This window comes from Protopterus annectens, chromosome 1.part0, assembly GCF_019279795.1.
Source record: "Protopterus annectens isolate FY-2018-M chromosome 1.part0, PAN1.0, whole genome shotgun sequence".
Taxonomy (NCBI): domain Eukaryota; kingdom Metazoa; phylum Chordata; order Ceratodontiformes; family Protopteridae; genus Protopterus; species Protopterus annectens.
Genome location: NC_056725.1, coordinates 896153491 through 896175364, shown reverse-complemented (window position 1 = coordinate 896175364; position 21874 = coordinate 896153491).

The following is a 21874-nucleotide window of genomic DNA, read 5'->3' as shown; positions in this document are numbered from 1 at the left end:
GTTATTCTGAGCATGGGAACTGCACAGTCATATAACAAGCAGTTTTACCTGTTCTATTACACACACACATAAGAAGAACACCCTCACTGCCTCCCCACATTAGTAACTGGAATGCTTTGTTACTGTATATTTGGAAAGGACATTTTAATATTTACAGTTTTTACCCTTCAAGGGAAAAGATCAATTTTCTAAATATTCCATTGCAATATCTTGGCTAAGTAAGTATTACAGCATTTTTCGCCATGAAGTCTAAAATGTTTGTCTGCTTCAGGTTTTGCACATTTGTAATTCTCATTGGGCATATTAAGGTTTAGAATAAGGTGCTGTTTCATTTCACTGCCAGAGTTGGCAAAACATTTGTGCCATCTTTCAGCTTTCATTATATTTGACACATTATTCCTGTATTTTTTGAGGGATGCAGTTTTTAGAATACATGTTGCATCTCTAAACGTGTTTTTCTGTTTGAAGTAAACTGCTATGCAGTCTGAATCTGTGCTTATTTCTTCATTTGTATTCTTTTGCATTGCCCTTAACATAAAACTGTTTCACTTTATAAATTATGAACTATGCCAGTAGTTGCATTAGGTGCAGATATTGAGGAAAAAATGCCATTTTTTCTGAGCTTTTGTTGACTTTGGAATAGTCAGACATTACTGGGTGGCACACTGGTGCAGAAGTTAGAATTGTTGCCTCACAGCAATAGGTTCTCCAGTTCGATTCTTGGGTGGGATGCCTTCTGTGCAGCATCTGCACGTCCTCCCTACATTTACATGGGTTTCCTCCAGCAAGCTAAAGATATGTCTCTGGAGCTTTTCTCCCTGGACCTCAGCTGAAAAACAGGCTTTGTCCCAGTTGGATTTTTCTGGTAAACAAATGTTAAATTAAATAAATAAATACCTCAAAAACTACAGCACAGTAAGGAAAAGAAATGAAGACATCAAATGTCATCATGGAAGTATTGAACAGAGAAAACTATAAAGCAGACAAGAAGTATAAATGTTAGAATAATGTAGAAGTGGGAATAGGTCCACAAAAATACTTAGAAAGATAGACATGATAAAATCAACATGTAGTATTCAAACAGACTAGGATCTGTTGTACACTATTGCAGATAAACTAAATATATCAGCCCAGGCAAAAAAAAAACTTAGAATATATGCAGATAAATATAAAGGAAAAGTACAAAATAAGCAATTCTTTGATGACCCAAAAAGTTTTATAGAGAATTGGTAAACAAAGCAAATGGAACAAAAATACCACCGAAAAGAAGAAATATTATTCCGTTATCTTAACGATTTTAAATAAAGGAATATTTTTCATTGGCTGAGACTTCAAAGGAATGCTTTACTGATAATGCATCTTTTCATTTGAATCAGACTATTGTACAAGCCAGAATTGGTGAGGCAGTCAACGACCATTTTGATAACCCTCTCAAGGAATGTAACGCCACTATAGATTTTTCAAGCATAGAATCTATAGAATGGAAAGAAATAGCTCAAGAAGAGGGCTCTTTTATAGAAAAAGAATTCAACTGCAGCTTCCTGTACAGACAAGGCAGCCTTCAAGGAGTTAGAAAAGACCAGGAAAGTGAATAACAGATCCAGATCTAGCACAGAAACAGAACTAAAAGTGAGAATACAGATGGGATCAATGACTTTCATGCAGGTAGAACCCATCACCCGTAATAAAACTCAAAAGAAGTGAATAATATAGGGACTACTGTTATGAATCTTTCTAGCCATTCCTTTAGTAGAGAGGAGTTGTTACTTTTGGATAAAAGACCCCTCTGTGGAAGAGAATATTAATGATACCCTTATAAAACTGAGACTTTTGTCCTTAACCTAGACCTTAAATTATTATATAAAAATGATTCCTCATCCACTATTAATGATAGATTAAAATATAGTATACTTTTGCTCCTTTAAATACCCTGATAGTCCAGGCATTTTATAATATGTGAGAATGAGATTTGTAAAGCATTTTTTGTAACAATAAAAACAAAAGTAAATGCTACAGTCTTAGTTATGAGCAGAGACAGGCATTGCATGGGCTGATGTGAATGGGGAATATGATCATCAGCTGATAAAGGTGGTAAGACTGTGACTATGGATGCTAGTAAATTACACAGATTGGATGTATATAATACTAAATGATTCTGCTACCTTTAAAAGAACAGGTAAGACTATGACTATGGATGCTAGTAAATTACACAGATTGGATGTATATAATACTAAATGATTCTGCTACCTTTAAAAGAGCAGACATAAATATTAGGAATGACATAATATATAGGGTAAAGTCATTCTTATATGGCTTAATGATGGATTCATCTATTTCATCTGAATTGTACAATTTCCTCTTTGTCTCTGATCCTGTGACCCCAGCAATTTATGGATTATCTAAGATCCACAAAAACCTAATTATACCACCTATGACACCAATAGTATCTGGCAGTCAGTGGGTTACTGCTGTATATCTAAGTATTTGGAGGAGCAACTTCAAGGTTTACTAATACGCAGTAAAAGTTTCATGAAATATACAAATGACTTTTTTTTTCAAAAACATTTTTGTCTTCATTATAAACATATGCAAGTGTACATATAACAAACACAATAAAACAATAACAAAACTATTTACAATATTTACACTCATCCATGATAAACAATCATTTTACCAATGAGATGTTATTAATATTTGTTCAAAAGGTTTTCCGATTTTTTGCCATGTGATTTTTTTATGAGTAATGCTATGAGTTCTATAACAAATGGTTTGCAGTTCTTTTTTACAAACAACTTTTGCTAAATTAATAAAATCTTTAAATATCAAATCTTGTTTACTTTTACAGTTCAAAGTAATACATTTTATGGCAATTGCAAGAACAGACCAGAGTAACTGAATCTGAGATTTAGGTATTACATTAGGTATAGGAACATTGAATAGGATTAGTTATCAGACCATAACGCATTTACAACATATCTAAAGTCTTTCCAGTATTGAACAACATTTCTACATTCAATGAACATGTGAACCCAGTTGGCCTCTAGTAATTCATCACATTTTCAACATTTATTTTCACTGTTTTTGAGTATAAGATTTATTTTATGTGGAGTATAGAAACTCCTATTCAGAAATGTCCATGTATACAATCTCCAATATAATGAAGAAGAGATACAATAGGTAGAATTCAATAACAATTTTTTATTCATCAGATATTTGTTCTCCATTAATCTTTACATAGTAATTCCAAAAATCTGACTCAAACTTTAGGGTGTCTTCTCTTAGTATCTTATAGATAGGAGAGATACTTAATTTTTGATTATCTGCCTTTTCAAGACATGTAATAAAAAGCTGAATCAAACCAGGTATAGATTCAGTCTTTAGGTTGATTGATACTCTCATTCTGTTTTCTATAAGCTGCCGTAATGAGTGTATAAACAACCAACTGTCTTGGCTATTGTCAAAACTACATAAAAGAGAGTTTAGTGGTTTAATACTCTTATTTTTAATAAACTGATGGCAGCATATCAAGTTATTTTCCTTTAATTTTTGCACTGCATTGCTGAAAGAATCTAAGCAATCAGGGGAGCATGCTATAGGGAATATAAAAAATAGAAATTGATTAATGTTGTAATTACAGTCAATTATATTTTTAAAGTTATTAAATATTTGATTACTGCCATAAGAAAAATGATCAAACTTCTTATTAAATAAACACAATTTACATAAAAGTCAATGAACTCGACTTCCTTAAATTGATTTTCTATAGTTCTGCATCAGTTATACGAATTTCATGTATTGTTTTCCAGCCAGGTATATAGGTAGGTGTGATCCAATGTAATATTGCATTAATTATAACGGATTTGGAATACAGATCTAAGATAGGGAATACTATCCCATTACTGCTCCAAGTTCTAATGTGCCATTTATATGCAATCCTAGGTTTTAAGGGGAACCATAAAAATTTAAGTAGCATGGAATCTAATTTTTTAAATAAGTTTTTGGGAGGAGGTAGTATCAATGACTGTATATAAAATAAAATTTTAGGTTAAAATTATCATTTTAACTAAAGAGAGCCTGTCCTCCATTGTGAAGAACATTTTATTCCATATTTTGATTAGTTCACTAATGGTGATTATTAAATTATTGTAGTTTAGTTTAACAGACTCTTTCCATGTACTCTTTATACACCCAAATATTCTAATATGTCATTGTCCCAATTAAACAGGCTATTCTGTCTTAGGTTTTGTTGATCATTTTGTTAATTAGTAATGGTTTGGATTTATTATGATTAAATGTATGCCCTGAAATTCATTCAAACTTGCTGAAGGTTTTTATAACATCATGCAGAGAACCATCAATATCACCCAAAGTTAACAATGTATCATCAGCAAATAATTGTATCTTAGGACAATAGTCCTTATTAATTTGAAAGCCTTTTATAATTTGCTTGTTTCTGATATATTTAGCAAAAGGTTCCATTGAAAGAGCAAGCAATAATGGTGACAAAGGACAACCGTGGATAGTTCCCTTGATGATTTCTAGTGGGGAGGATAGACATGATCTGATTTTTACATAAGCTTGTGCCCCACTTTAAATTTTCATTAATAAGTTGACAAAATCTGAGGAGAATTCAAAATTCTTTGTAGATAAGATCAACTAATTGAATTGAAAGCCTTTTCTATATCTAAGCTGATAATAGTTGTTTTTTGTATTTGCACGCTATATCTATTAATGATAGTAATTTAATAATGTTATCTTGCACTTTTCTATGAAGAATGAACCCTGTCTGATCATTATGTATTAGATTAGGTAATATTTTCTTTATCCTATTAGCTAATATTGTCATGAAAATGTTATAATCAGTGTTTAGTAACAAAATTGGTCTATATGAATCATAAGATTTGGGGTCCTTGCCTTGTTTTAATATGGGGGAGATAATTGAGTATTTCTATGATGGGGGGTGTTATATATTTTTGCTTAACCATAGTAAAGGCACTCATCAGTTTATTTATTATATATTCAGGAAAAATCTTATATAGTTCAGGAATTATTCCATCCAGTCCTGGAGCTTTCTTTATTATCTTTTAATTCTTTATTTGCTCTTTCATATCTGTTAGTGTTATTTGCTTATTTAATATGTTCAATGACACCTTAGTAGTTATATTTCTTGAATAAAAGTATTTATTACATTATCTGTCTCCAAAAGTGGTATCTTATTTATATCTTTATAGTAGTTTTTGAACACTTCTAATATGCCCATTAAGTTAGATGTACTTTTAACTGAACCATCACTTTTATATTTAATCTCATTAATAACATTTTGATTGTTTATTTTGTTTGGAACTTACAGCTATTTAATGTAGATATTTGGGACTTACAGCATAAGACTGCAATTTCAAATTTTCCAGGTTTATGGCTACCTTATGACTCAGAACTTCTAATTATTTTTGTATTTAACTTAGTAACTTCATTATGTGCTACGTTGTTATTTGGGTTTGCATCCATTTTTATCTTGTCTATTTTTTTTGTAAGTCTAAAAGTTCTTTGTCTCACTGTCTCCTTTTTTTAAGGTACCAAGATTTTATTCTACCATATATATATATATATATATATATATATATATATATATATATATATATATAAATGTTAAAGGTGTCTCATAGTATAGTATCAGTCACTTTACCATTATCATTTGTTTCTATAAACATGTCTATTTCTTTCATTATCCATTCCTTAAAATCATTTAACTTAGTTGTGTAAGCAGGAATTCTCTGCAGAAATCTTAAATCATCTGTATGCATAGTTAATGTAAAGTTTGTAGCATTATGGTCCGAAAGTGGACAAGTCATTATAGATATGTCACATATTTTAGAGTATATATTATTTGATACAAAGGCCTTATCACTATTTGCTTGTGTACCAAACGGATATGAATAGTGAGTGGAGAATAAGGAATAATGTTCTCTTAGACAATCTTTAAGGTTCATCTGGTTTGTAAAGTAATTTAGATTCTTGGCTTGAGATGTTTGTTTTATTTTACCATTTTTAGAAGTATCATCGCCTGATAATAGGCAGTTAAAATCACCTGTTGCTATAATTTCCCCTTTTGCATTTAAAGTAATCAGGTCTAGATATTTGTCAATATATTTACTACTCAGTCCTGGTATCCAGTATGTATTAATCAAAGTATAATACTCCCTATTGATTTCCAAAATAACCATGGTTAGCATCCTAACTTTATCTGAAATTGTATCTATAATTCTTGGCATAGTATAAATATTTTCCATAGAATAAGAGTGCCCCTTCTCTTTGTCTTAAAACATGAATCAGCCAGAATTGTATAGCCATTGAATAAGTATTTTTGTAGATCTTTTTTTAATAGATGGGTTTCCTGTAAAAAAGATGATCTGTCCTTTTATGCATTTTGATATATTTAAGCAAACCAGCTCTTTTGACAGCATTGTTCAAACCATTAATATTTAATGAAAAACATTTATAAGCCATTGACTATAATGTGTATGTTATTACTAACTGAAAGACCGTTCTTCCATGTTGACTTGAAATCTACTGAAAACTTACTTATTATGGATTCATAACATGTATTAAGCACTACTTTCAAAAACCCAAAACTATTTACATACACATACATGAAACACAAAGTTTCTGGTTTAGTTAAAAACTTAACTAAACCATCCATCCCCCACCTCTCCAATACCAAATGACACAAATTATCCATCTCTGCTTAGAATATAGTATAAAAACAAAAAAGAAAAGCATTATGAAAGCAACTAAAGAAATCTGAATCCATGAAGTATACATTAGAATGAGAGTGTCCAATATATCTGAAGCTATATGAATATGTCACATATAACAGCAGCACCTCTAATACAGAGATATGCCAGAAATACACATCAGATCAAAGTATGTATAAACATTAGAAGCTGAAGGTTAAGAAGATTGTCATTATTCCCAAGACTTTTCAAGAAACATCAGATAATTAAACCATTTTGTCAGTCATCTATCTAACATTGTCCATGTAAGGATCTGTTGAATATATATAAAACACTTATTTCAATATAACTATTATATTTTGCAATTATACACATAGTACTCATATGTATTAACAATATCTATGTTGATGTCTTTCATCAGGAAGGAGAGTAGACAGAGAAAAAAGGGGGACCTCACAATCCTCTGTTTAGTTACTAAAGGTTTAGTTATTTAACATCAGTCTGATGTCAATATGCATAATGAGTTTTTTTAATGCAGTTCCTAGTTCACTTGATATAATTTAGTTAGTAATAGTGTCACTGAATCTGCACAATGCATGCATCTATAAGAGAACATAGCCATTTTCAAAGAAGTTTAACACTTTTATCAGGTTCATAGGTTGGTACTAGGCTATCAGCCCTAGGGCCTATACAAGCCTAGCCATAACAATTCCCTGGCTATTTCTTCCCACAGTATTAACTACCCTGGAACCCTATCTAGCGGGGTGACTAACATGATCCCCATGGTAAATTTCCTATCTCCCATCCAATCATCAAGGTTTCTTTTGAATAGGGCCAAAGAGGCACTCTGCTTGACATGTATGGGCAGTCTGTTCCAGAGTCTGGAGAGTCTCTGGGTCAGGATCCTATCCCTCCTGCATGCATTGTTTATTGTGATGACAAGGTTTAGATCCCTGGAGCATGTGTCTCTGAGGGATTGGGATTTCTTTAAGTGTAGCATGTCCAATGGCTCTGGGTTTGACATGGCCTTGTATGTTAAACAGAGATCACCTCAGAGTAGACGATATGTGACAGCGTATAGGTGGAGGTTTTTTAGATGGTCAGAATAGGGCATCTGCTTTAGGCCTGTGATTCTTTTAATGAGGTATTTCTGCAGCCTTTCCAGTTGTTGCAGATGTCTTGAGAGGTACATATCAAATGGGGCATTGTGTTCTATAATGGGTCTAATGAGGGATGAGTATAGTGGGACAATGACCTCCTTGTTTCTGGATGAAAAGCCCTTAGTGATGAGGTTTGCCACATAGAAGGATTTGCTGATTGTTGTGGCAATGTGGTTATCGAAGGTGAGACCACTGTCCGCCTGTGTCCCTAAGTCTCTTATCACACTTTCAGTGTTTAGTGTACTGCCACCTATGTGGTAATTCAAAGGTACATGTTTTTTCCCAAATAGGATAACTATTCATTTCTTGGCATTGAGCTTGAGCCCATGGCTCTGGCACCAAACATCTGTTTCTGTAAGGCCCTTTTGTAGAATATCCACATCATTTGGGGATTATATAATGGCTCCCAGTTTGCAGTCATCTGCGAACTTTGTTAGCCAGAGTCCCTTAGTGTTGGCCTGTACTTTAGAGAAATAAATGCCAAACAAGACAGGTCCCAGGACTGAACTCTGAGGTACTCCATTTGTCACTTGACTGGAGCTGGATTTGGAGTCAACTACTTTTACAGTGTGGGTTCTGTCAGTAAGCCAGTTGGCAACCCATTGAGTGATGTAGGGATTAATGCCCAGCTTAGTAAGTTTATCTATGATTCCAGAGTGGGGGGTGGTGTTGAAGGCCTTGGCAAGGTCCAGATAAGCTGTGTGGACCACCTTACCTTTGTCCATGGCTCTGGAGACTGATTTGAAGAAGTCAATCAGGTTCAGGAGAAAAGACTGGCTCTTCACAAACCCAAAGTGCATGGGCTTTAGTGTTTGAAGGTTGCCAATGTCTTTGTTCATAAGTTCCATGATAATACGTTCCATGGTCTTGCAGATCAGGCTCGTCAGACTGATGGGGCGGTAGTTCCTGTGATCCAAGGTGGATCCCCCCTTGTGAAGTGGGATAACTGTAGCTGTGCACCACTCAGTGGGCATGAAGCCTGAGGTGAGGCTATGATTAAACATGACACTTAGGTAAGGTTCCAGTTCATTTTGTAGTTCATGTAGTACACAGCCTGGGATGTCTGTCGTCTGGTCCCTTGGATGCTGTATTATTAGCTTACCATTTAAATTATCTAGTGAAGGATAACAGAATTTCAAGAGAAAAGAATTATAAGTATAACCATTTAGCAAGTTCAAAAGGTCAAATGATGTTAAAAAGTATCTAAATAGGCTCATGCACAACAGAAGTTGTCACTAGTGAAGAAAAAAAGCATTTTCGGTGGGAAATTCAGATCCTGAAGCTTTTAGAGTTTATAGAAAAGAAGAAAAAAAACCTCAAGCTGTCTTGTCAGTGCATGTCATGAATCATCACAATGAGAACAGTCATACAGACCACCAGTTTCCTCACAAAACATCAACATCATGAATAAAATTTACCCTTTCATATAAAAACAGCTATTTAGAAGTAACAACAGCTGCCTCAAATCAGAACTCATATTATAACATTTCAATCATTTACCCACCAGTTAACCAGGCCAAAGAGAGAGAGAGAGAGAGAGAGAAAGAAGGAGCCTAGTGTGTGTATATATATCTATATCTATATCTATATGTATATATATATATATATATATATATATATATATATATATATATATATATATATATATATATCTTATATTTAGCTATCTATAAAACACCATTAATGTACTGTATTAATGTTTAAATGTATCTTAAACAAAGAGTCTAAAACATCTAGTTAGAAACACTGCTCAGAAACACCTTGTTACCCCACCACTGACCCACTAGAAAAAATGCACTTTGGTATTAAGTCAAATTATACTATTACTAAAGAATTAGAAGACATACATCATTTGCAGTTATTTAAAATGGAAAAGTATGTAAATTACTTATAATGGGGAAAAAACTGAAAAGGAACATTGGTAACAAAAAAAGAACAGGAAGAAAGAAGAGAGAGCGAGAGAATATTATTTGAATACTTAGTACTATATCTAATTAGAAAAAGTAGATATAAAAAGGAAAAGAGAAAGTTAATAATAAAAATAATTCACATTACCTTTACAGAATAGAGACTTTCCAGAATCAAATATATTATGATTCATAAAACAAAGCAGTAAAATTAGAAGGAATTTATTCATTTGTCCTTTAGTTTCTTAGTTTTATTTGCTCCTTCCTTCACAGACCATCCATTTTTGTTGCCTGTCTTTTCAAACTCTGGGATTCCCATTCCATTTCTTCTATGTCTGACAGTATTTTCTTCTTTTGGATAAATTCTACTGCTTCTTGTAGGGAATCAAAGATCTTCACTCCTTCTGCCAAGGTGATTTTTCTTCTTGCAGGAAAAATAATTGAGCTTTAATATTGGCTTTTTAAAGGACTTAATTAGAGGAACACACTCCTTTCTTCTGCATATGACTGTAGAGGTGTAGTTATTGTCAAGACAAATAACTTTTTCACACACCTTGATAGGCGGATTAGTCCAAGCTGATTTCAGCACTAAGTCCTTGTCTTGCCAGGAAAGAAATCTAACTATTATGGGCCTGGGGTTAGAAGTCATTCTTTGAAATGTCATTAGCTTGACAAGCCTTATCTGCAAAGCCATGGAGAGGATCATAATGGAACTCATAAATAAAGACATAGGGAACTTGCAGACTTTGGATCCAACCCAGTTTGGCTTTGTCAAAGGCAGATCCTGCCTCTTAAACTTGGTTGACTTTTTTGAGACAGTCACCAAGGCCATTGATGAGGGAAAGGCAGTCCATATAGCCTACCTCGACTTGGCAAAGGCCTTCGACACAATACCCCACTCAGGTATCATCGAAAAACTCATCAGCTTGAATGTAAACCCATACATCACAAGATGGGTTGCAAACTGGCTAAGTGACAGAACCCACAGGGTCAGAGTTGCTGGAGCCATGTCAGACTCAAAGCCTGTCACAAGTGGTGTCCCACAGGGCTCAGTCCTGGGTCCACTCTTGTTCGGCATCTACTTTTCTGAAGTACAAGCAAACACAGGAGGGTTATGGCTGACAAAGTTTGCAGATGACTGCAAACTGGGCGCCATAGTCGAAAACACATCTGACACAGATATCCTCCAGAAGGGCCTCACAGAAACTGATAACTGGTGCCAGAGCCATGGCCTGAAATTAAACGCCAAAAATGCATAGTCATACCCTTGGGAAAAACAAGGTTACCCCTAGCTACCATATAGGTGGCAATCCACTGAGCACAGAAAAAGTCATCAGGATCTGGGGACCCAGGTTGACAGTAGCCTTTCGCTTGACACTCATGTTGCTAAAGTAGTTAGGAAAACCTTCTATATCGCCCACCTGATCATGAAGGATTCACATCTAGATCAAGGGAGGTCATCATCCCCTGTACTCATCACTCATTAGACCTATGATTGAGTACAATGCCCCGTTCGAATGTATCTGACCAGACACCTGCTGCAGCTTGAAAGGCCCCAAAAGTTCCTCACCAAAAGGATAAAGGGTCTCAAAATATGTCTTATGCTGCCCGACTGAAAGAACTCCAGCTCTATTCAGTCTCATACCGCTTGCTCAGAGGTGACCTGTGCCTGACATACAAGGCCATGTCAAACCCAGATTTGATGAATATGCTTCACCTCAAAAATCTAGATCCCTCAGAACCACAAGGGTGGGAGACTTAAACCTTGACACGGTTATAAATAGAACGTGCTGGAGGGACAGATTCATCACCCAGAGACTCCCTATGCTGTGGAACAAAATCCCGGTACATGTGAGGCAGAGCACCTCGCTGGCCTTGTTCAAGAGGAATCTTGACCAATGGATGGGAGATCGCAGATATACCCCAGGGATTACTTCAGTGTCACTGCTTGACAGAGGCACAGCAAAATGATAGGCATAGTTTTTATTCAAACTAAAGGGGTGGCGAAAGCCACATAACTATGGGCTAGGCTTATAAATGCCCTTGGGCAGATAGCCTAGTATGAACCTATGAACCTATGAACCTATGAACCAGTGCCACTACCGGTCGAATTATCTGGAGCTGTGTCATTCCTGCTATTTACCTCAACTGAAAGTACATAATTGAAATCGTTGTATCTTATTTAGTTACATATTTTATAATAAAAAGTGTTGTACAAAAATTCATGCCAGGCAGCTATGTTTCCTGCAATTTCATAATGTGCTGCAACCTTGTTGAAAAGTGCTTGGTACACATTTGCCATATTTTAAGGAAAAAATACATAATTATGTTGTGAAAGAAGCTGGTCTTTGACCATGCTCACTACTTGTGTTACCTGTGCTCTACTATCTGTAATGTACTGATATTTAGCAAACATAGACTGTCTTACTGCAAATTATAGTAAGCAGTCTTGTACTGTGTGAGCATGGGGAATTTCTTTCAGATGTAGCACAAACAGCAAAGGGATGTCAGATGCAGTGTTCAGGATGGAAGTTCAAAACTATTCATGCTGCACAATTCAGAGATGTGAACATTTCTTTTTCTATTATAACGTCTGCTCAGTGAGTTCCACAGGAGGTGAACACTGGAATGTTATACAATGTTGAGAGGTCTGGGTTGCCTCTTGTCAATCTGCTGTGCTGTGGAGTTTGTTTCTTGGGCTAATGAGAGTTGGTGTGATTTATGATTAGACATTCGAGTTGTGTGAGGATTTTTTTTTCTTCATATAGATTAGCTGTAAGGCGAGCAAATTCTGAAGATGAGTAGTTTGTAGAGGTGAGATCCTAAAAGTAGATTAGAGCTTTGTTTTCTGGGCAGCCATTTGGCATTTTCTAAGGTGATACAGCAATACTCATGAAGGGGTGAGTTTGAAATGAATTGGCAGATGCTATTGGAGATTGGCTGGAGTGTGGTAATGCATTTCTTGGAGGTAGATGCACAAATGGACAGTTCATATTCTAGCTGAAAGAAGATAAATTCCTTGATGATGGTTGCTCCCACTAGTCACAATAAAACGTGGAAGATTTTTTTGGCCCAGAGATGAAGAGTGTTTATTTTTTGCTCTCAATCTTTTTGGAAATAGAAGTTTAGGCACTGATCAAGTCATAATCCTAGGGTTTGAAGGGGAACTTTGTTTCAATGCTATTGTTGTGTAAGCCAAAAATAATTTAAGAGTGAATTTTCTGTGGAAATCCAAAAAGCATAATTTTAGTCTTGGAGGAGCTGAGCAGTTTCTGGTCTATAAGCTATTCTTTGAGTTCATGTAAGCCCGACTGGAATTGGATTGAATGTTAGTGTGACACTGCCTTGATCAGTAAATGACCATGTCATCAACACAGAAGATGAGCAGGAGATGAAGGAGAGGAGTAAGAATAATTCACTGTGGTACATCTTTGGTAATGGCAGCATATTTTGATTGCTATAGACTCACTGCATAAAGAATCAGCAGTCAAAGTACCAACAAATAACAGTACAGCGATTGATGAAGTGGGGCCTGCAGCTGAAATATCCAACAAGTCCATGCTGATCTCTGAAAGTTCTGTCAAAAGATGTACAGAGAAGACTGCATAGGCTAAAACAACAAAAAAATCAAGCCATGGCAAAGTAGAGCTTCCACTGTATAATTCCTTCAACCTCATACGTAGCTAGAATAAAAAAGTGCTATTCATGCCTTGGGTTTCATAGAAGTAAGATAACCTCACATTCTTCTAGATTCAGCATGTGAGCAAAACATGTCAAACAAGTCCCTAGAATGGCATTGTCAACACTAAAAGAAGCATTTATCTCCTAATTGTGGAAATTATAGTATGTCACTAATGGTAAGGGTTTCCTGAGAGCCAGACACCATCTTTAGCACAGCAACAGTGAGTGGTGGTACTAATATTTACAGATTGCTGCTGCGTATTTGATCCTGCCACTCAAAGCATTCTGCCTATCTGCAACTCTATGAATCATGACTATGTTCATTCACAATGCATTTATTTTCATATCATTCCCCTAACACATTTCATTTGTTTGACATTAACCAATCATTTGCAGATATTTTTTTTTGTGCATTTCAGCTCACTGCACAAGCACAGCCTTGAACTACCACTAACTTTTACAGTCTGAGCATTACAAATTCTTGCACTAAAATACAATGAATAATTTACAACCTGCCTCTAGGTACTGGACATTGAATTTCCACATTTTTTTCACAGGACAAACTTTTCACTTTTCATCTCATCAGCATTTATTGACTTGTGATCAAATATAACTAACTGGAAATGTATCTGGTTCACTAGCTTTCCCTGATTTCTTATCTTTAGTTGCTCCAAGTATCTCATGTACTCATATCTCTCTGTGCATCTGATTTAGTTATCACCCACACTGCATGCTCAAACACTCCTCAAACTTGTTTTCTTCCTCTTTCACTTATGTAAATACTGGTTCAAAAAATTCTTAAAATACATCCTTAATTTCCTTATTTTGATCCAATCTATGACTCTCATTAGATGCAATTTCTTTTCTCCACATCTGTTTCTTCTGCTTTTTTTAATATCCGGATAAACATTTTTACACCCACTTCCTTTCTAATCTACCCTATGCATACCTCTCAACCTCTAAGACCAAGATATATGGACAAAGCCATATATAATGGGGGACAAAGGCCCAAAAATAGGTACAAATGTTAAATGCTGCTCTTACAAACTTAGACAGTTGATAGAATAACAGATTATGAATTAGCATGAATTTTCTGAAGAATATGAAGTTTGTAACTCAAATGCCTGTCACTGACTTTAATCCTCAGTGATTTGCCAGAAAATCAAAATTTTTTTGTGGAACAGACTAAACATGCAAGGCAAAAATCTTGACATTCTGTGAAAATCTGTACAGTTGAGAGGTATGAGTCCCTATGGCACCCTTAGTTTCTAAGTCAGCTTTGGTCTATGAATTCTCTAGCAACTTCTACTCTTTCCTTATAGTATATTCTTTCTTTCAAACATCCCCTTTCTCAAGTCCCCTACCCAACCTCTGCTGCAGCATCTTTACTTCTGATTGTAAAGTCTTATCTCTATTCAACTTTACTTCTAGACTCCCTAACCCTAAACACTTTATTTCCAAATAATTTCATCATATTAGCCCCATGATGACCCATGATGTAAATCAACAAAGAGTTAAGATACATTTAATTTTATACAGCTGCTACATTTTTGGATGTACAAAGTCAGGCCTTCCATACTGACAAGTGAAAATTTTAAGGACGCTTCACACCTTTCACCATTACAAAACAGATATTGCAAGTTGCTGTTTAAGAATAGCCTTTTTTCTGATTTTATCCTAAGAAGATTGTAGAAATATACAAGTCATAGTCTTACCAATGTATTTTTTTTTTCTATTTATCATCAAAATAGTCTCTCAAATTCTAATCATTTCAGTTGTTTCTTTAGCTTTGCATCTTTTTAATGTGTACCATACGTAGAGGCGGAATGCTTGGCCACTTTTGTAATGAACTAAGAAAAAATTAATTTCATACCATATGAGGTCATGACCCATTTTGACAGGACAGGAATATATAGTGCCATGCAGAAAGCCTTATTCCATCCTATTCAATTAGATTCCTTCCACATGACCAGATAATCTGTAATGATATTTTCCTTTAATATAACACTTAAAGGAAAATTTGAAAGTATATTTTCTACTTAAATATCAGGGGATGTGCCATACATGTGTTGTCTAAGAATCATACCATGCAGAAAAACATGTGATGATCCTTACAGGTATGTATGTACACCTTTATTCATATATAGTATTCCAAAGCTGATTTGTTAAAAGTACATAATATCAGAGGTTGTTATTAAAATACATGAAAAGGGAAACAAAGGAAAATGTTTGGCCCGAGTTTTGCCTACTGATCAAAATCCTTAATATGGGAAGAAAATACTTTCATTTGCTCAAAAAGAAGGCTTTTATTCACAAGTCATTTAGCAATAAAGTATCTCTGGCCTACTACCCTTGTGTTAAATTTAATGTTTCATAACCTGAAGTATAAAGTGGCATACATTTTTACTGAAAACATGTTTACTTACTGAAATGTGATTAATTCATTTTAATGTATAAAATATGTCACTGGTTTGATGGTATTTTGTCATGAGAACATCTAACTTGTTTTTTTTTTATTTGTGCATTCAGACATTATCATTTAAGAAACGTGGAGTATTACAATTTGCAGAACCTCCAGATGTGAAAAAGTCCACACTTTGGGTTGAGTAATGCCATCTGTGTTTTCCATATAGTAATAATAACTGCATCTAAGTAATTTCTTTTCTACTTCCATTTTCTAAATAAAAGTGCAACATGAAAATAAATATCTTCACAAAAGGATATGAACACAGGGGAAGACGAATTCTGAAGACTTAAAGCTGAGGGAAGTAATTAAGAAACAATGGAATGATATACTTTTTTTTTAAAGACAGGTGAAATCAATATCTGAGCTAAGATTTTAGGTAATGAAAGAGAAACAATATCACTTTGGAAGAAATGCTAGACACTACTGTGTTTGTAACATGACACATTCTTATCTCCACTTTGTACTGTTGGAAAAATTTTAGCTGTGGTGATGGAATCAAACATGGGTATATGAATAAAAATACTTCATATAACATGCCAGCAAAGATATTTGTGGAATCGTGACCTAGAATTTGCCACAACACTGCCTGACTGAGACAAAAAGATAATTTTTGTCGCAGCAGAGAAAGCAATGGTGCACATATTAGTATTTCTCTATGTAGTGCTTTTCCATTCAGTTACTCAGAAGATCAGGTTCTGAAAGCAGTGGGTATAGAAGTATCTGTCGTTCCTCTGGATCACAAGTTATGCTAGATCAAGACCAGAATGAGGGAATAGCTAATACTCTGTTGCACAAAAGAAAGGGGAAGGCTAGCTGGTAAGCATAAGAATATACTTTAAGCCAAGTAAGTATTTTTAAGGTAGTTCCTTCTCTTCTTCTTCTATTTTTGGGTGTAGTCATAGTCATATCACTTTCAGATAGTACAAATAATTGATTTATTTTTAATGAAATCTTTAGTTCTTACCTGTATTAAATATTGATGTTTTTGGTGGCTGTATTACATACACATTTAATCCTTAAATTTGTTGCATTTGCCAGAATACCATCTGACAGAGTTTGTATAGCTCCATTCCTATTGTACCCTGTACAGTCTAACCAAGAAATCTGAAGTGCAGAAATAAACAAGAACGCTATTTTAACTTTTGTTGCTTCTGAAAAATTAGGAATATTTTTATGCCTGTAATCACTACTTGCAAAACTCTGAACATTGACAGTTTTTTTTCTGCTTGATAACTGTGTAATTAGATAGATCTGCAAAACCTTTTCAGTCATGACATTGCTTTGAAAAAGAAAAATAAGTGATAATAATATGAGTTAATTCACAAAATATGGCAATTTGCTAACTTCAGAAATAGAGATACAGCTGCTCAGTCACATGATGGTGAGTGACATCTTTGTAATAGAAAGTGCAGCATATGTACATAACAAGAAACATAAATACAAAAATAAATTACTATATACTAGTTAGCTGCCAAGAATCATATGCAGAAACTGACAGTGGTCAAGATTCACTAATATCCTCAGTGATCCTAAATGCCCATCATGAACTGGTCATTTAGAAATTTTTATTCATGAACTGGTATAGACACAAGGAGTTAGATCTTATTGGTGGCTCATTATCAAGGTTCTGTATCAAACTGTGCACAGTCAGACCTGGCCACACTGCTGTTCCCCCAGCAAATCATGCATCAATCTAACAAAGGTACCCCTCTGCACTCAAACGCAGACACATGCAGGTGTGTGCCAAGTTTCTTTAGGCAAAAGTAAAATATTCAAAAACTGTTCATCGAAGCAACTTTTACTGATAGTGGAGTTTGTTTTTTTCTTGTTTTTTATTGTTGTGCTACCTCTGAGTTGGTATACATAACGCTGGGGGGTTTGGTGGATGTTCGCCACATAGGTGGTACAGGGGGACTTGCCTCCCTGCAATAAAAGTTTTCCTCCAATGTTCACTGAAGGTAGTTTTGATGAATATTTCTCACATTTTTCCATTTCTCAAAACTACCTTCAGTGACTCCACATGAATCACACACACACACACACACACACACACACACACACACACACACACACACACACACACACACACACACATTCTCAATCAAATATTCTCATTTGCCCCTTCCACATCCACTCATCCACAAACAAGAACCCCTCAATGTTGTTCACACCTAAGGAAATATTCACCCATTTACCCACAAGCACACTCCAGCATGCTCAAACTTGCACCCACCCACAAGCGTGCGCATGCAAGTGCACATTCATGCAGCCTTATTCAAGCTTCAACAGACATACACTTCAAATCACATACAAATCAGCATCACAGTTAATGCAGAGGACTAAGGCTCTGAATTTTTAATAAGCTGCTTCCTATACTCGATGTAAAAGGTTTGCTTAATTCCAACTCAATTTATCTCCTGTGTGACTTGGGGTAAGTCACTTAACCAGACAGTGCTCTCTGGTCACCTGCCAAAAGCAACACATGTGTAAAATGGGACAACCCAGAAAAAAATAAACAGAGGAACATGTATATTGTTTTATTAATATAATTTTAAGGTTTAAAATGTACAAGGTTAAGCAGTATTCTAACAGACATTTTGTTCTATGTATTAGTGTGCAAACTGTAAACTCTGCTTGACAATACTGCTGGCTAGTTTGGTGGTTTAATCTTGCTTGTTGGTCCTTTACATTCTACTGCTGGAATTACAACATTGAAGCAGTAGGGTTTGGTTCTGTCTGAAATCTAGCATCTTCTTGTTTTAGCCATCCCTTGTTATGAGTAACATTTAATACCTTTGGAGCAGGGGTACTGCATTGTTGTGACTTTAGGTTTACTTCCAGTTGACTGAGTGCCTTTGGTAGAACTTAAGCTGCCCACCCACTCCCAAATTACAATTCCCATTGTAGTACACCAGTAACATGACCTCCTGGTTGGGATCTCCCATTTTCTAATTATGACCTTTTAAAATGGCCATCTTCACTTAGCATGCATTTTCATTTTTGCAGCCTTCCTTACACATAACAGCATCCACAATGTATACAGGATAGATTTAATTTCATTGGAACTGGTGCTGGGTTCACATTCTCTTTCAAATACAAATACTCTGTTACTGGATCTACACAGACTCGATTAACTCACTTCATCTAAAACTGACAAACAATGCTTAAGTCTAAAGACATCCTTTGACAAGATAATCCTCAAGCACTATGCTAGTAAGCACATCAGATCTTTTAACAGGAACATTTAGTGTTACTGGTCTGCTGGGTCGCATCTTGTCCAAAACCTTTGTTTTATTGTTAATCTTATTAAATAGTTGACTTTGCTGCTCATGGGATTCTCTGAACTGAAGCAGCAGTGTACTGCACATGTGCAAAGTTTCAATTTCAGCTGGAAATAAAAGGACATCTTTCTTGATAGGACTGTTTCTTAAAACAGCCCTGCATTTTGACGGATTCCAATATAATGGATAAGGTGATTATTATAAGATGTTGACCGGTTGTTTTTGGAGGACTAAACTGTCACTTCAGTGGGAGTTGTTTGTGCTTCTAGATGAAGCAGTCAAACACCGTTTTCTCAATTATCTCAGGCTGTATCAGGTGGCTGGTTCTAGAGGCAGCCTGACAACAAAGAACACAAAAATCAAATTAAATCTTGGCATTATGATGACGTGAACAAGTACAGGGGGGAAAAAACATTGTGTGCACCTAAGAAAGACTTCCATGTCTTATTACAAGGAGGGGAAGGGTTAAGCTGGGAGGCCACTAACTGGATGGACAATGCTAAATGTCTGGACCTTGTAGAGAAGATATGACTATTTTGTGCATCATCTCAATCCTAAATCAGCCCATTGCAGTAAATTATCAGATTCCCCTCTCTTCCCATTATCATACAGTTCTTGTCTTTCAGAAACCTAGAGTGGCTCAGGGTTACAATGCAGTGAGTGCAGCATAATTACAGTTTAGTACTACAAGGCAGAGGTCTAAGGACTAAGGTGCTAATGAGCTGTGAATTATAAGTACGACCTAGTTTTCTTTCACTTGAATAGAGTGGTGATAAAACAAAGCATTCGTTTAATGCAAAGAATCTATGTCATTCCTAAAAGGGACACCAATGCCCAGTGGACCTTACACACTACCTTAAAAAATGAACATTTGGCCACCTGTCCATAAGGAAACAGCAAGAAGCCTCTGACTAAATTGAGAATACAGCATATGCCATCCTGTAGAGTTTATGATGGGCAGACATGGTGTATGTATCTCTCAACCTAATCTTACTCCACTTGTGTCTTTGTTAAAGCATTTAGCCTGGCTAAGCACAACCAAGTCATGGACATGCATTTCCATGGTCCAAAACAGCAAATGACTTGGAAGGAGAGCAAGGCTGTGGCTCACCCTTCTCAATATAGGTACATATCCAAAGTCTGGTATGTCATAATTTTTTTTCACCTTTTTAAGGTTACTCTCTAAACATAGAACATTGATGAATGTGGAATGGTAACTGATAACTGGCTAAAGCAGTGAAACCAGTGAAGGATGCAGGAATTTGTGTGTCTGTTTGGGGTGTGTACAGTCCAAAACGTAGGTAACTGGGGAGGGCTTTGTGAGGGCATATTTCCAGTGTCAGAACTTTAAACTTCAATTGTCATTAAAAGCCCTCTAAAAAACTGTCTTTGATAGCTTTCTATGAAGTCATATTTCAGCTAACCTATGACAGTGCATAATATAAAGAAACATAGAGAACTATGCTGAATTCTAATAAGATAATGGTTACACAATTATTCTACCCTCAAAATTTCAAATATAATGGCCACAGTAATGTATTGTAATTAAGATTGTTCATCTTGCAACCATACATGGAGTGTCTTATAATAAACCAAATCTGTGATGGCCACCCAAAAGGATAACCATATTCTATACATTTCTGATGTCTCGTTAAGAACATGAAAGATATAAAAGTGAAAAGATGTATTTCAAATTGCAGTTGTCAGACAAACTGTCAATAAGCAATATCAATTATCATTCCACAGTGATTGCCCCTACCCCCAAATGCTAGCCAACTACAGTGTGAAATATTGTTTGGTTATGGGAAAAATAAAAAGTATGACCAAAGTAATTTATTTCAACATGTTGATCAAAAGCATTTATAATAACCCCTGTTAAGGCATCTAAATTATTCAGTAGTGATCATGCAGTTACTTCAAGTATTCACACACAGCCTGCTTCTACATTCCACAGAAACAAAGATACACCTTCTATGGGCCCCTCTGGTTTTAGATTATAAGGAAAATGCAAGTAAAATAAGGCCAAAGTCACATACTTCCCACTTGTTACTACAGCCACCTCTTTACCAACAGGACTGTCATGATGAAGAAAAGGGCATGAATGAAACAATGTCTGCTGTCACCACTGCTCACAGATAATATCTGGTCTAATTTTATGTATTTTTGTTTGTTAGCTGGGTAGAGCACTGATCCACACAGACCATTTTTATGACCATTCTAGGATGCAGAGCTTCTGTATAGCAGAATAAATATATTACCATGGCAATTATGTATAGACTACTTAGCAAAAAGATGATGAGCTATACAAGATTTAAATGTGAAACTAATTATGATACAACTGAGCTATACAAATGATTTAAATGTGAAACTAATTATGACACAACTGCTGAAGTAACTGCATCTGTATATAAAATATACACAGTAGGTGTAGGTATAAGGAGGTTAGGAGGGGAAGGCTTCCTGCCAGTAACAAACAAAGGTACCTGTGACATCCTCAAGTCTGAAAGCTGCAACCTGACCACAGTGTACTTCCCTTCCACTAAGACAGCCATCCCTGCACTGCCACTGAGTCTACAGATTCCCATTGCTGATTTCTGATTGGATTCTCCTAATGCAGCCATGTAACTATTCACTCCAGTCTTCTCCA